A 16,410-nucleotide genomic window follows, 5' to 3' on the forward strand; every position below is an offset into this window, starting at 1 on the left:
TCATAGGAAAGAATGACAGTTGGGAGAGAGAATGTTTAAATTCTCCTGTGATCTTTAATTCTTCTTTTTTTTTTTTTTGCCAATGCTTAGTTCCCAGAAGTTCACTTATTCTACAAAATATGTGGACTTTTTCTATAAGTATCCATAAGCCTTTACATTAATATTGCTGTTTAAGGAAACCCGGAAGAGAAAATTGTATAAATAATGTGTAAGATGATCACTGAGACTTTTAAGAAGCTTTCTTCTCCTTTTTTTCCCCATAGAGCCCAGGGCAGTGTTTAAAAACAGGATAATAATGCAATCAATGTCTTTGTGTGTGTGTTTTTGTGTGTAGGTATGTGTAGTAGAAAGAGTAATCGTCATGAGCCTAGTTTAATTTTTAATATTTATCAGATTTTATAAACAGGATCTTATCTCCCAGCCTGAGTCTCACCCAGACTATAATACTTCTGCATCTTCATTCTAAAGAAAAAAACTAATAGTCTTTGTACAATTAACCCAAGGCAGTCCAACTTACAACCATTTGGTTAGTCATCAAAGTTACAATGGCACTGAAAAAAGTGATTTATGACTATTTACCACACCATCATGGTCGTATCCCCATGGTCATGTGATCGAAATTTGGATGCTTGGCAACTGGCATGTATATGACAGTTGCAATGTCCAGGGGTCACATGATCACCTTTTGTGATCTTCTGACAAACAAAGTCAATGGCAACCATCTTACTAACTTAACTGGGCTGATTCACTTAACAGAGGTGGCAAGGAAGGTCATAAAATGGGGCAAAATTCAATTAACAACTCTCTTGTATAGCAGTGGAAATTGTGGGCTCAGTTGTGTTCGTAAATTGAGGACTTCCAGTACTGTGGGCAACTGTGCTTCTTATATTTCTTTCTCTTCTGGTAGGAACCATACATAGATCTCTCCCTCTGTCAAATTGCAATGGTCAAATCCGGTGTTTAAAAGGCATTTGGTCAGCTTTGCAGATATCCTTTCTCTCTTTATGTCTCTCTCATCGCTATTATCAACTGGAAAGTCATAAATCACTGCCTGTGTAAGAGGTAAAAAGACATCTGTCTTTTTTTTAAATATAAAAGGGGGCTCAAACCAAGAATCTGTTCAGTGTGAGGGTGGTCTATGAAAAGTTAAGCGGCACTTGCTTGCAGATCGAAGAGACTTTAGCATCTGTGTCAACTTGCTCCCTCACAACTGCAAATCCTTATAAAGGTGTTGAATGAATGGGACTTAAGAAAAAGGCTTTGCTTGAAAAACCCCAGCAACTTTCTAACGTAAGCAAAACGGAAGTTGTTCTGTTTTGCCATGGATGCTCAGAAACTGCAGGAAAATTTATTAATTTTGGTGACAAGCTGATCTGTTTGTTGACTTGTGGACTGAGTGTGCAAGCTTACATACAAATCCAGAAAGTGACTTGAAGCATCTTGTCATATTTACCCAGCAATCCTGGTTAAATAATTTAACAATAGAATTTTTAGCTGAGCACAGGATAGAACATGTCTAAATAAACTGTAACTGTATTAATTGTATTAATGGCTTGAGAATACAATGTTAGAAATACTTCAAGTCAGCTCAAACAAGAGGAGCTGCCAGCATACGGAATAAAAGGGCGAGTGTTTATTTTATTCATAACTGGCACTCAGGATAGTCTAAAGTAATTTATCCCTGTTTTGTGACCTCCAGATGGCATGCAGGGCCATTACTTACAAAGGCAAATATAGAAACTGAAGATGTTTTGATATTGGCAGACCAGCGCTATGCCCATTATTTGCATATATTTCTGCCCAGCAAACCAGAGATTTCTGGCAAGTTATGAAAAAACAGATTGTGCGGTCCTTGGTGCTTGCTTGGTGGTTTTCTTGCAGACATTTCATTACCAAAGTAAGTAATAAAACATCTGCAAGAGACCCCACAGTTCAGCCCTGACTTACAAATATTCTCTTCTGATAGTTGTAGCTGTTATGGGCAAAGAAGGGTTTTACCAGGGATAGGCCATCTGCGGCCCCTAGTGCTATCTGAGCTTCTATATACCATTTTGATTTAATGGCTACATTGCCGTTCCTTTAGAGGTAGGAAATATAAAAACATTGAAATCCGATATAACAGAGAGCGTACAAAAAGCCTCATCCAAGTCAGAAAACATAAACTCTACAAATCCAGCACCTTTTATCAAAGTCCATGGGGAAGCCAGATTCACTTAGCAACCATGTTACTAACTGAACAACTGCAATGACTCATTTAACAACTTAACAATATATATGTATTGTTATATAGGGGTTGCTGTATATATTTTGGAGTTCATACAAGTGCAGCATTGCTCTGCTTTTTGTTAAATCATCCAAACATTTCCAGACTTCTGTTTGAACCTGGGGAAAATAATGCTTCTGCTTTAAGGAATCTATTTGTTAAAGTTAATGTGATTGTTAAAACAACAGGACCTATTTTTTTTTTCAGGCTCATGCAGAAACCTGAAAAAAGTCAGGAATCCTCTGCCCTTCAAATCCATATATCTAAAATGGTGGCTATTTTAGATGGTACCATAAGATTCCAATTGCTTTTTCTGTGGAATGAACATCTTTAATTTATAGAACTGTCAGTATTGTATAATTGGGTCTCTGAATGTGAGACCTTAAAATGTCGCAGTTCAAGAGGACTTGCTGCTAGCTAAATGGTGCAGCAATGTAAACCAGGAGGCAGATGGATGGCCCAAATTGTTTGAACAGAAGAGAAAAATGCCCCAAGCTAGTCAACCAATGTGGATTTTTTTTTTTTTTTTTAGCTAGACTGCTTCTTTCAGTAGCTCTTTCTCTTCTTGAGAGAGATGTAACTTTCTATTCTGACCTTAGAAAGGCATTCTCTGGACTCTTAAAAAAACCCACACTATCTTAAACTCTTTATTTGTTCAGGTATATACAAACAGTTCTCAACTTACAACCACAGTTGAGCCAAAAATTTATATTGTAAAGTGAAAAATATGTTAAGGGAGCTTTGCCCCATTTTATGACTTTTCTTGTCCCATTTAGGCAAGAAAAACCAAATACACAAGTACAGCATAGGTGGCACCTTGCTCAATAGTAGCAACTGTGAGAGGGACCTCGGAGTCCTAGTAGACAATTACTTAAATATGAGCCAGCAATGTGCTGCAGCTGGCAAAAAAGCCAACACAGTGCTGGGCTGCATTAACAGAGGGATAGAATCAAGATCACATGAAGTGTTAATACCACTTTACAATGCCTTGGTAAGGCCACACCTGGAATACTGCATCCAGTTTTGGTCACCACGATGTAAAAAAGATGTTGAGACTCTAGAAAGAGTACAGAGAAGAGCAACAAAGATGATTAGGGGACTGGAGGCTAAAACATATAAGGCACGGTTGCGAGAATTGGGTATGTCTAGTTTAACGAAGAGAAGGACAAGGGGGGACATGATAGCAGTATTCCAATATCTCAGGGGCTGCCATAAAGAAGAGGGAATTAAGCTATTTTCCAAAGCACCTGAAGGCAGGACAAGAAGCAACGGGTGGAAACTAATCAAGGAGAGAAGCAACCTAGAACGAAGGAGAAACTTCCTGACAGTTAGAACAATTAACCAGTGGAACAACCTGCCTCCAGAAGTGGTGAATGCTCCAACACTGGACGTTTTTAAGAAGAGACTGGACAGCCATTTGTCCGAAATGGTATAGGGTTTCTTGCCTGAGCAGGGGGTTGGACTAGATGACCTCCAAGGTCTCTTCCAACTTTACTATTATTATTATTATTATTATTATTATTATTATTATTATTATTATTATTATTATTATTTGTTAAGTGAATCACTGCAGTTGTTAAATTAGGAACACAGTTGTTAAGTGAATCTGGTTTCCCCTTTGACCTTGCTTGTCAGAAGTTCATAGAAAGAGGTCACATGATTCTGGGATATTTGCAACCGTCATAAATATGAGTCAGTTGTCAAGCATCTGAATGTAAATCATGTGACCATGGGAATGCTACAACGGTCATAAGTGTGAAAAATGGCCATAAGTCACTTTTTTCAGTGCCGTGATAACTCTGAACAGTCACTAAATGAATTTGTTGTAAGCCGAGGACTACCTATGTATTTGAATATATGCAAAACTAGTTTTCATGTCGCTTTTATCCCCATCCCCTGATACAAAGGAGGCTAAAGGCAAAGTTCTCCCCACCTGTCCTGGCCCTCCAAAAATTCATTTCCTGGGAAGACTCAGATTGCAAAAAGCTCTCTCTGTCTGCAGCCCAACAATAAGTCTATAATCGCAACTTTAAGACAAGGCTGTAAATAATGGAGTTGATATCCTAGGGGATAATTTTGTAAAGGGAAAAAGAGAGAGAATTCCTTGATTACTTTAGAAATAAAGACAGCACTTTACTTGGAGAACAGCAGAGTAATAGGCTGAAGAAGACGTGCATAAATTGTCTGAGCAAAAGACAGAGCTATCCTCAGGAGGTTGACTATGATTCCCCCCCTCTCTCTTTTGGTCTTTCTTTAATGATTGCATTTCTTGAAGTCATAAATACACAGCCAGTCCTATTTCTTTCACAGACTGGCTTGGAGCCTTCTGCAGCTGAGCGAGCATCTTTGATGTGTAAATAATCAGTGACTGCCTGTAATCAGAGGGTTATTTTGATAGCCGTGATTTAGTTTCCTCTGCATAGCCATGTAGGGTGATTTTGGGCCCATTTAGAGGAGCTGGTCTTAATTGCTAGGGACCTTCACTTTTTAACCAACCAAAACCTTTAATGCTATAGAGCTTGAGATGTCGTTTCTTGGTGACTGTTGTGGCTCCCCACGAGGAGGAAAAAAAAATCAGTAACAAGCTGATTTTGTTGCTCTTCCATCACTGGTGTTCAAAGGCATCTGGCGTTGGTTCTGGAGGAAATTAATTTATAGCCATCAGGCCTTCAAGCAGGGGTTCTCAACCCCCAGTCTGTGGACCGGCACTGGGCTGCTTCACGCCAGAAACTGGGCTGCACAAACAATTGAAGCCCAATTTTCAGCATGGGAAACCACAATCCCTCTGGTCCATGGAAAAACCACAGAATTGGTCCCTGGTGCCCAAAAGGTTGAGGGCCGCTGCCTTAGAGACACCAGTAGCTTTAACCTCCATGAATTTGTCTGAATTCCTTTCATGGCCATCTAAGGTAGGACTATCAGTCATAATTTTGGCATCGGTTCCACAATTTGTGAACAAGGCTCGATAACCATGTCAAATGTATGGTGACATTTGAGTTCTGATCATCCAGATCAACCTTGTGGTAAAATTCTCTGCATCTGGGTTTGTGTAGAAAGTAAGGATGATGACCTTGAAGGAGATATACAAGAAATATTACCTAGGCAAAGGGACTGAAACATTATGAAATCCCAAAGAACTAGATAATATTGGGAAACAGCATCCAGGCATAAACTGTCCTGATTTACTGCAGTATAGGAAGATGGAGGAGAACTTGCTAGATTCTGTTATAGCCAATCACAATAAAGGCAGTTTTAGCCTTTCTGGAGAGTTGATTTCTTGATCTGGTCTACCCGATGAGGCTGACAGAATGGGAATGACAGTTTGCAAGACATTTTGCAAATCTGAAGAACACATTCAGGAAGACCCTAATTCTAACCCAGTTGACTGTTCTTGTGATGGTTCTCCTTTCCTTTCTCCTTCTATAATTCCGTAGTCCAAACATAGAGCATGAAGGTAGGTCTGTACCATTTCCAAAGATACAACAGCTACAACATTTAAATCTGGTGTATCCAACTCATGGCCTGTGGGCTGCATAAGGCCCTGGATAGCAAGCTAGTAATGTAGCCACACAAGATCTTAAACTTTTAACGTAAACTTTTATGTACATGAGCTATATTATATATTTTATATTTGGCACAAGACAATTTCTCTTCACTCGATGCAGCCCAAATAAACCATAAAAGTTAGACACCCATGATTTAAATGCTTCATAAGTAACAATGGGCTGGTTTCAAACAGTCCTCCATGCCTTTATTGCAACTTACTTATGTCCCAGTCTTACCAATTGGGCTCTTAATTAATGAATGTAGTTCCCACTGAACTACAAATAAACTACAAATAAATTGTTTTTATGGGTTGCAGATTTAAGCAGCACAAATCTTGAAATATTGAGAACAGAGCTATATCTGTATTTTTTAAATGTACAATTCTGAAAAATAGAATTTGGAACATTGCAAGAAAAGCTGTGATTCATTGAAATATCGCCCATTCTGCAATAAGAATTTATTTTGACATGAAACCATGAGATTTCCCTCCTCCTAGATTCCTTGAAGTTAGCCAGCACATTGATGACTAGGGTTATGGAAAAGAATGAGGTTTCAGAATGAGGTCACTATGAAATGCTATGAATGGATCATCTACTGATAGAAGAGAATATTTATAGCTTGGGGTTCAATTCTGAGGTCCTGGGTGCTCCCTGACTTTGGTAGTTTTCTTGTAGATGTTTCATTACCAAAATAGGTAACATCATCAGTGCTGGAATCAAGAGAATAAGTATTCTCCCGTGCCACCTTTTTTGTAGCATCAAGCTTTATTTCTAGAAATAAATGGGAGAAACAGGTGGTAGATTACTGATGGGCAGTGAAAATAGTATCATATTCATATTGGGTAGAGTCTGCTTTAGCAGTAGCACTGAAGTTGCCTAGTTTGGTAATGAAACATCTGCTAGAAAACCACCAAACTCAGATTCCATCAAGGATCCCATGGATCATCTACTGTTTGTCTTAGCTTATTGCTGAAGCTATGGTAGTGATGTGGGCAGAAGAATACAATGGTACCACTTTTCTATTTTTAATCAATCAATCAGGTACTCAGTCAGTCAATCAGAATAGAGCTGGAAGGGACCTTGGAGGTCTTCTAGTCCAACCCAATGCTCAAGCAGAAGACCCTATATAATTTCAGACCTTAAAAACCTCCTGTGATGGTAGCATCCACAACTTCTGGAGACAAGCTGTTGCACTGGTTAATTGTCCTCACTGTTAGGAGGTTTCTCCTTAATTCCAGGTTGCTTTTCTCCGTGATTACTTTCCATCCATTGTTTCTTGTCCTGCCCTCTGGTGCTTTGGAAAATAAATTGACCCTCTCCTCATTGTGGCAGCCTCTCAAATACTGGAATACTGCTATCATGTCATACTGAGTCCTTCTTTTCTTTAGACTAGCCATAGATAACAAATATACATAATTTACTTTTCAGTTCACTACCTATGTTGTATTTACTAACACTTGTCAGAGAATTATGCTGAGTACAAATTATATATGTTCCACTGTTATTCACTCATCTTGCCTGAGACACGTGTATCTTTCTGAGGAACTGTTTGGACACTGATGGAATTTGCCTAGAATGGTACAGAACATCGGTGATAAAAAATGTACAGCAAAGATATGAAGATTTGAGATGAAGCTTCCACTGGTTTCAAACTTTCTTTTAATTGGACAGAAATTCACAGTTGGGTTGATGGTTATGACTACAGCATAGATCTGGATACTCTGGTTGGTTAATTATCTTTTTCTAATACAACGAACAATATTGAAGTCAATAACAGAGAAGGTCCTTTCTACAACACGCCATCTGCACTCTTAAAATATTTTCTCTATTGCAATCTGTCATTTGGGATGCAGAAAATGCAATATGAAAACTTGCTTTTTGTCTACGTGGGCTGCACGGGATCATTAAACAACAACTTGCAAATCTCCATGGGGTGACAGTAATTGACCCAGGATTTTTTTTTAGTACAAGGGCCGTACTTTTTTTTTCTTCTTTTTTATTGTAATAACCATGCAGAGATGTAGACATGGATCTCCATTGGGGGATACACCCCCATTGTTCTTCTTAGCCCTGATGTTTGCCTTCACCCTTTGAGGTTTTCAGAAGCTTGAGATTATTTCGTTTCTTTGAAGAACAAAGTACAAAAGAGTGGGGGGGAAGCATTTTTTTTTTAAAAAAAGATGACTGGCTATTTTGATCTACCAAGTCTGCTCACAGTATGATGGAACAAACATCAGCAATCATTAAGGATAAAGCAGAGGAGGAAACATAATCAAAAGAGTGTTGCAGGAGGCTGTGCTCTGCTCTGCCTAGCAATCAAGGGTCTGATCCTATGATGAAACTTCCACCCATACAGCTCAATATCTATAGACACACCTCCTCTTTTTGCCATCCTACCCAAAATATGGAAAATGAATTATGTAAGTTCAAATGGATAGGAACCAGCATAATTAAAACAGTGTCCTGGAAATCAGTGGGGTTTTTTTATCCCTAAGTCATGGTGTACCTGGACTACATGATTTTAAAAAAAAAACGTATAGGAGCTATTCTATTGCATTAACCTTTCCTTTTTAAGGGCTACACTCTGGATGCTTTTCTTCAATGAAAATTCAGCTACAATCCTTCTAAACAGTAGCAGTAATCAGGATTTTTTTTGTGTGTGTTTTGTTTTGCAGAAGCAATTAGTAAAAAAATCATGCCTGGATTTTTGAGAAGTTCTGGTAGAAGCTCACAATCCACTGAGGTTTTACCCTTAGCTGAAACATAGTGTTCCATCACTCCACAAATGTGTACTGTATAAATTACAGGCAAAGTTTGTATAACTTCATGCACCTGATGAAGAAGCCTCTAGTCCGTGACTTATTTACTGTAACAGATTTGTTAGTCCTTAAGATGCCACAAATTAATTATTTCTCCATCTCTGAGCCATTCAATAGAAGCATTTAGTATAGTGATGAAGGTGCTGTCCTAGAAACCAGGAAACTGAGTTCTAATCCTGCCTTAGGCACAAAAGCCAATGGGGTGACTTTGGACCACTCACCCTCTCTCAGCCCAACTATCCTCACAAGGTTGTTGTTGTGGGACAAATAGGAGAAGGAAAAAGTATTAACTATATTAACTGCCTTTTGTTTATAAAAATAAAGGTAGGAAATTAAATAAAGTCAGTAAGTAAGTAAGTACCTGGAGATTCCACCTCAAACTCTTAAACTCTATTTACATACAAATTTGTCCTAATCAGCTAGGCAGCATTCCCCCATAATCCCCTACTCCAGGGTTTCTCAACCTTGACAATTTTAAGGCATGTGGACTTCAACTCCCAGAATTCCACAGCCAGCAATGCTGGCTGTGGAATTCTGGAAATTGAAGTCCACATGCCTTAAAATTGTCAAGGTTGAGAAACACTGCCCTACTCCATTGCAGAGAATTGAGTCCAGGCTGGGTATCACTACTCAGCAAACATACTATTATTATGTTAAGTATCGTATTAAAAAGCACACATTTCACAGAATAGCAAAAGAGGCATGCACATGAAAATATGGCTTGATAAATCAAATACAAATATAAATACAAACATAACAGGGGAGGTCTATGGAGATTCTCAGTCATCCAGGTCATGGTTGTCCCAAAGGTGCTTTTTCAAGAGGCAATTGGACTTTCTTGTTTTTCTTTGAAGAAATTTTGCTTTTGTTTCTTTGGAGATAACAGGAGAGGACAGTGATTTCTGAATAACTAGCCCGCACGGTTTCTAAGTTTAAATCAGGTAGAGGTGACTTGATGTCGGAATTTGTATTTTAGTAATAATTAAAAAAAGAAATGCAATCTTTTCATTCTTTACTTTCAATTTCTTTTCTGGGCTTTACATGCACAAGGAAGATGCTTTCTCCATTTAAAAACTGATGCCAGCCATTTACCACAAGGTCCCGTGTTTACTTTCCTTACTCAGTTTTGTATTTTGAAAAAAGTACAGTAGAGCTAAAAAAAGAAAGGTATGGCCATCTCTTGACAAGTTGCACATGTCTGTTGGAGATACATTGCTGAGCCTGCAATAGAGAGTCTCATAACAGAGTTTAAAAGGTACACTGAACTGGGTAATTAACGTATCTCAATTAACATATTGTCATGTAACTAAAAAGTAATTGGATTTCTCCCCCCCCCCACGACAACGTTTTTCTTCTGCAATTTTGGAAGCCAGCACTACATGATGCCTCCACAAGATGGCCCTATTTCACATCCCCAGAGTGAGAGTTACTAATACTGGCAGTGGATCAACAGCGATGCCAAGTATTTCACATGGAGGTTGAAATGAATTTGGGAGGTGAAAAAGTCAAGCAACTTTTTCCAAGTCAGATGTGCATAAGTCAAAATCTCCTTCAAGTCGAGCCCAAATCCTGCTGTCTTTCTGCCTTGCCAGTAGAGTTTCTTACCATCAATGAAAAAATGATTTGCTGTTGCTTTCTTTATATTTCTGTTTCTTCGTCCAGCTTGCAGCTGGGGTATTTCCTGTGGGTCTTCCATCCAAGTACTTAGTACTTCCCAGCCTAGACATTTTCATCTGCTGAGTTTAACTTTGCTTAGAAGAATCACAATATTAATTAAAATCTTCTTCCATGTTCAAATAATTGATACCAAATACTGAGATTTTAAAAGTAAGCGACAGTCTCTACATTTTATTGTATGTATATGCATGTGGATTTGTGGATTTCAATTATTATTAATTATTATTATTATTTATTCAATCAAATTAGCCAGTATTTTAGTCTGTATATAATTTCAGTTCTGTGCTATGATATCTAGCTCTGTCAGTTCTAGTTACATTTCCTGTGGTATAATAAGTAAGAACATACCAAAGACTACACTGCAGAATATATGGCAGATAATCAGATGCTTTGAATGCTAACCAAATGTTATTTCCAGGCTTGCCAAAATATAGACATGACACTTAGACATGTAGTTATTACTTTCTTCCTAAGAATCACAGATTAGTGTAATTTGCCTAAGACTCAGGGAAAGCATGATGAGAAAGTAATGCATACCCCCTATCCCGTTAATGTAAATGATAATGTAATTTAACATTGTAACTTGTATTTATTATTCTAGTTTATTATGTTATATTTTTTTGAATATTTTGTGCAGTTTGGGACATTGGCAGAAATTCTGTACGAAATAGAATAGAGCTGGAAAGGACCTTGGAGGTCTTCTAGTCCAGCCCCCCCCCCCAAGCAGGAGAACCTATACCATCTCAGACAAGTGACTGTCCAGTCTCTTTCTAAAAACCTCCAGTCATGGAGCGCCCATGATTTCTGGAGGCAAGCTGTTTCACTGGTTAATTGTCCTCACTGTTAGGAACTTTCTCCTTAATTCCAGGTTGCTTCTCTCTTTGATCAGTTTCCAACCATTGTTTCTTGTCCTGCCCTCTGGCGCTTTGGAGAATAATTTGATCTCCTCTTCTTTGTGGCCTGAAGATGCATGAAGATGCATAAATATGACCTCCAAGGTCCCTTCCAACTTAATAACAACAACAACAACAACAACATAACATCCCAGACTTAACAATTGTCGATAAGAAAGACAAAAAAGTCTGGATAGTGGACGTGGCAGTGCCTGGAGACAGCAGAATAGACGAAAAGAACTGGAGAAGATAACAACATACAAAGACCTACAAATAGAAATAGAAAGACTGTGGCAAAAGCAAGCAAGGGTAGTACCAATAGTAATAGGTGCCTTGGGTGCAATCCCAAAACAACTGGAGCACCACTTGAACACCATTGGCATTGACAAATTCGCTATTAATCAATTGCAAAAGGCGGCCTTACTAGGAACTGCTTCCATCCTGCGACGATACTGTAATACCATCAAACATCCACATCTGCCTATCCCAGGTCCTGGGTAAGGACTCGATAGGTAGACAAAATGCCAAATCCAGTCTGAACATCTGGCTGACTGTGCGATGATCCATAATAATAATATATTAAGATACATTATTGGAAACGATCAGCGCTAAGGCTATGGGAACAAGAATGGCAATATTTAAATAAGATTGTACAGAGGGCAGGACAAGAAACAATTTAAAAATCTACTTGTGCAGCTGGCAGAGATTAGGAGAGGTTAACAGCCCACTCCAGCCACAAAGAGAAACTCAGGCAGATTTTCTCAGTGGCACGGAAGGTGTTCCTACTGATGAGGGATCCTGAAAGAAGGAATTTCAGAACAAGGAAGAAATAACATTGGATCCACTGAATCCTAAACCATACTAATTTCAATTGGAAAATTATTTTATAAATAATGGGCTAAAGCCCTCCAGGAAAGCTTCTCTGATCAGCTAACATAGCCAGACCAAGCCTAGACTTCTTTTCCCATTTCAAAGCTGGTATTCCTACAATAAGGTAAGATTTCATATCTTATAATTAGATATCATATAATAATACGGGTAGTCCTTGACTTATAACCACAATTGAGAGAATCATTTTATACAAATTATGTTTAAGATGACAACATGTAAATCTCAATTATTTCATCAACATATTCTCCCATCGTTCCATTTGTATGTTACAGCCATTTTTTTTTTTTTAGCTCATTGATAACCATTTCCTTCTGCTTTCCTGATGGTCTCTTAGGCTCTGTTAGGAGTATAACTAATTTTAGAAGCAGTAGCCAAGCATCATTTTTTTTCAGGCCTGGTATAAATTTGAAGAATAGATTTATCATATTCTAAGTTTGATTGATTGATTAGTGTCTTTTAGATTCCTTAAAACAAGTACTTGTGATTCTGGCTTCTTTATTTGTGCTTATAATTAAATTATGAGTTCTGCAAGACTTGAACTCTCATCCTCTGTCTGTTTCGCTTCAACCTGGTTTGGGAGGAAGACCTTTAATGGATCCCAGCTACAGGGTAAAGTGGGATACCTAGCTGACCTTGGCTGATCTCAGAAAACTAAGCAAGCATGGCCATGCTTAAGATTTGGATGGGTAATTCCAGGGCTCTGGTTAGATTTGGAAGTTGAAAAGGCATCCCAGAAGAAAACAGCCGCAATCCAGTTCCATAACACTGACAAGACAAAGGCATGGGACAGTCAGTCAGAACTGAGCTTGGCCTGAAGATGTCTTCACCCTTTTAATGTGTGTTTCTTGGCTACGTTTTTGAAGAGTAAATATTTCCCAGCTAGATGGCAGCACCTACAGTATCTGACCTTGGCCAGTCTAGAAATCTAACTAAGGTTGTGAGTACTTGAATGGAGCTCATTGGGAAGTTCAAGATGCTAGCTTGGATTGTATACTCAAACAAGCACCATAGAAGACAATGGCAAACCATTTCCATATTAAACTACTTGCCTGCATGGATGTGTACTAAAGGCTTGATTTACCAATTAGGCCTAATCTTGAATTATTTAAATTGAGGAGTTAAAGACTGTATTTACTCTCACATTTTATGAATATGTGTACCTCCTTACCTTTTTTTTGCGTACATTTGAATATGTACCTTATAAAATACCCCAAAGCAGAATAAAATATAAATCAAGAGCTTCACATATGAAAGAAGTATTCCAACGGAATGTTCCTTTGCCATTGGAGCTGCTTTCCTTTCTACTAAAATATTCAACAAATAAGACATCGCTTCATTTCCCAAGAATGTTAAACCAGGCTATGAACTAATTATGCTACTCATTGGTCATTTAATGGAAACCAAATTTCAAACAACTTGCCTTCAAATAAGTCATGCTTAGAAATTTAATTTTAATGATGAAAGCACTGCATATTATGTGAATAATGAAAAAGGGAAGTATCTAAAAGCATGCATGTGCAGTGAAAGACTGGTCCAACCCTTTACTTAGGGGAAATTGCTGACAGAGGAGAATGAGAATAAAAAGTATAAAAGGAGAAAAGAAATAATCTTATAGTAACTTCTGATCTTAAGGACAAATGCAGACTAAATAATTCATTTATTTATAATGTTACAAGCATTTATCTCTTCTTCCCATAGCATATCCCATTGTATGTTTTATTTGTATATTATTTCCTAATGTAGATTTCTATATTTTTGAATCTGTTTTTATATCTTCAACTACCCAGAGTCACTTTTAATGAGATTGGTGGTTATCCAAATTCGATTAATAAATCTATAAAAATAAAATTGCTTGTACATATGCACATCAATATATTATTAACATTTCAATCCTAGTATTAGCAAAAATTCCATAAAGGGATCCCAGATTTATACAAAAAGTCTTACTTTAATATTGATCAAACTAACAGACTTTGAACTCCTTCCGTTTGCTTCTAACAATCTTAATCGTTATTAAGATGCAATGTTATAGGATTTGATTGCTCTTCTACTTTTCTTTTTCCCATCTCAAAGGTATCTTCTAGGCTTTAACCAACTTCTTTTGTAAATCTAGTAAAGAGCTTTATTCAGATCAATTTCTTGTGTTATTTGCGTTTCCATCTTATTTCATTTCTGTGTCTTATAGTCCATATTTTAAAATGTTCTAATACTTCTGCAAATTTGCAGTAATGGCGAATATCTGTAGCTTAAGGATGTAGGATAAGGGTGAAGGTTTGTTCTCCAAGCTTGAGGGTTGATATCCAAATATTTCGTTACCAGGCTACATAACATCCTTAGCAGAGTTTAGGGGATGTCAGTGTCTGCAAAATTTGTTTCATCTCCTTATCTTATAAACCTTCCCAATTGTTCTCTTTTGCATCGATAATTTTTCTTTAATATTTTTGGGACATAAGCTAGAAGCCTGCACCATTGCTGAGACTGAAGCTGCTATGTTTGGACCCCATTCTTCAAAACTCTCCTGAAGTATTTTAAACGCTTTCGGTCATTTTGCAAGCTCCAATGCTAATAATAGACGAGAGACAGGCTTGTCACATTTCTGCCCCCCCTTTTTTCCCTCCCTGTTATTTTTTTGCCTGATATCATTAATCTCCTCTAGTGTCCAACCAAATCTTTATTATGGACACAGACCAGCTCAAGGAGGGTGGGGTACAGTCAATTAAAAAGCATAGAAGATACATCAGAGTAAAAAAAAAAATACTATGAAAAGCTAAAAAATATAAAACAAAAAAACCTATATATGTCTAAAAGAATTTAAAAGGAGAGGTGGGAGCATTAGAGGAATGTAGAGGAGCATGACGCTTAGTACGTGGCAGCATGTATCAGTCACTGAATACTCTAGTATGATGAACCAGATACTCATTAAGACTAGTTTATGGCACAGGTTATCATCATCATCTGCTGGATTTTAAATGCTACCATCCAGAACCTGGAAATATTACATATTGTAGCAAACGTGGTATCTGAAAGCAGCCCATATCGACAGATTTCCTATATTTTGGCTAGGGGATCCACTTTCAACACCTTTCAACAAAGGTGTTCATGTTGAATTCCTAAAAGTATTCCTTCTAGGTCCCTTGGGGGATATGACAATCCATCATGGATGGACCATTGCTTTAGGAGCTGGATGTGATATGCCAGGATGATGCTGAGTCATTGAATGTGACTACCTGCATGAGTCATATCCAGTTGTTTTTCATGACTTCCTTGTTCTTGCATGCCAGGAGTGTTTGTAGTAGCTCTTCTGCTGAGGAGATCCTATGTAGCTGTCAGTGTAGTATTAGATATATAAGCCTGATAAGTGGTAGCAAGAGCTTTTTTGGCATTAACACAGCCTTTGTCAAACTGTGGCTTGAGGTGATACTGTTGCCTCAAGGGTACAATGTTCTTACAGTTTAGCTGCTGCTGGAGCTCTTGGATAAGGGTGTCATAGTTCCCCAGGAAACATCAGGAGAGTCAGCTGGTATCAGGGAAAGACTAAAGGCACTGTAGGAGATCTGAGGCATTTATCATTTGAGGGGCCTGCAAAGTTTGATTTCTGATATTGTGAGCAACAGGTGAGGAAGAATCCATCAACTACAGGAATGCCAATGTAGCCAGCTTCTGCTGCCATTTTAATCCCCTAATTGCCATGGAGGATTCGCAGATCACGGGCATATGAAAGCGGTCCACCTTCACTGCAATGTCATTTGACCATAGCAGTGGTAAAGAACAGAGTTTCTGCAAACAAAAAGCAGACTTCATAAAAAGGTTGAATAATTTGGTTAGGGAGGGTGCAGAAGCCTTGGTCTCCTCTTCCTGCCTGTTCTGGGGAGTGATTTGGGCTGGAGCTTTGGGAGTGTGTGTGTGTGTGTGTGTGTGTGTGTGTGTGTGTGTGTGTAAAGGGGATTCTGAACCTGTTACTCACTTTTCCTGAGACTTATAAAAAGAAATTATAAGATTATTTCTGGAACTGGGACTTGATAAGCACTAGCTGTTAAAGGTTTCCTGCCTTAAAAATAATGCACCCATCTTATGTTATGCATAGTATTGGAGAGATGAGATCATCAAAGTTACTCCCAAATGTTTTATGTGTGTTCAGTTATTAGCAAATTATGAAATCACTAGAAAGATTTGTGAGACTAAAACCATGGGACAAGATTAATTTTCAAAAACTTGATCAGATATTTTTTTTAAAGTTACAAGATACGTACATGCTGTACTATGTTTTGGCCCAATTGGCTCATCTGTTGAATGATTTCCTGTGAAGCAGGAGCCTAGAAATC

The sequence above is a fragment of the Crotalus tigris genome, unplaced genomic scaffold (assembly GCF_016545835.1).
Source record: "Crotalus tigris isolate CLP2741 ecotype Arizona unplaced genomic scaffold, ASM1654583v1 scf7180000024337.5909745, whole genome shotgun sequence".
NCBI classification, from domain to species: domain Eukaryota; kingdom Metazoa; phylum Chordata; class Lepidosauria; order Squamata; family Viperidae; genus Crotalus; species Crotalus tigris.